The 1,011-nt window shown below is 44.4% G+C and overlaps 1 long non-coding RNA gene across 1 annotated transcript in view; it reads right to left on the reverse strand.

Annotated features, from left to right (window-relative positions):
* Positions 1-245, reverse strand: part of LOC112487317 (uncharacterized) — a 2,553-nt gene extending 2,308 nt beyond the window's left edge. The window contains exon 1 of the long non-coding RNA XR_003050298.1: positions 103-245. This is a non-coding gene — a long non-coding RNA (uncharacterized LOC112487317). The remainder of the gene's footprint in view (positions 1-102) is intronic.
* Between the last annotated feature and the right edge of the window lie 766 nt (positions 246-1,011).

A 1,011-nucleotide genomic window follows, 5' to 3' on the forward strand; every position in this document is an offset into this window, starting at 1 on the left:
AAAAATGGGACTGGGAAAAAAATAAAGGCAAGATGGCACATAAATCCCACACGTGTCCACAGGGCGCGTATTCTATAAGGGCAGAAAACTGCACTTCATCACCTCACGACGTATGAGACGTGGCATCTCCCGATCTGAAGGCCCCGCCGCTCGCTGCTGCCTCTCGTCGTCTCCCTCTGAAAAAGGCACCCACTCAAGTGACTTGCGATGCCGAGAGCCGACTTGTTTAGATGACTCCCGAGGACGTATCTGTAAAGAAGAGCAAACATGCAGTATTAATGAGGGCAATGAACTATTCATACTGCATGTGGCTTCAATACGCTCGGATAAAGTACACACAAGTACACAAGGTTACGCTCCGTGGAAACAAGGTTAAATGTTTGTTGTTTTTGAATAGTTATGACGGAATAAATGCAAAGGAACAAACCAGTCATTTTTGCATTGCTGTTTAAAGGTTAAGTCTTTAACAAATACCCATTTCCTGTAGCTGTGAAAACACAAAACGGAACTTTTAACTAGTGATGCTCAAAGTGGGAGGCGGGGCTCCCTCGTGAGCACAGCAATTTCTGTAAGGTACAACCGTGTATTCTTTAACCACGAAGCCACCACCGCCCCAAGAACCTGTAGAATGACAATAAAGGAATGCTAACCGGATGCTAAATGCTAGCATTTTAGCATATTCAGTCACTGAAAAACACATTCAAAAACATTCTTTCTTTTGATTCAAAGCAGCCACATGTGACCTGTAAACAACGGTAATTATCGCTTGGCAGCGGCGACGTCTCCCGCTACACACTGTATCTGTATCCTAAAAAAAAAATCCACTCCAACCAACGCTTCCATCAAACATTACTCTCTACTGACACCGTTTGAACCCTGTGCACAGACGTTAATTAAACTTCATGCGGATTTCCTCTGGATTAAGACGAGAGCAGGTGTTTTCACTCAGCCACACCTGCAAACTTTCCTCTCCTATCTATTTCCCAGCGGCCTGTGTGTGTATGTGCAATA

Source organism: Cynoglossus semilaevis, chromosome 8 (genome assembly GCF_000523025.1).
Source record: "Cynoglossus semilaevis isolate Cse_v1.0 chromosome 8, Cse_v1.0, whole genome shotgun sequence".
In the NCBI taxonomy this organism is placed as follows: Eukaryota; Metazoa; Chordata; class Actinopteri; order Pleuronectiformes; family Cynoglossidae; genus Cynoglossus; species Cynoglossus semilaevis.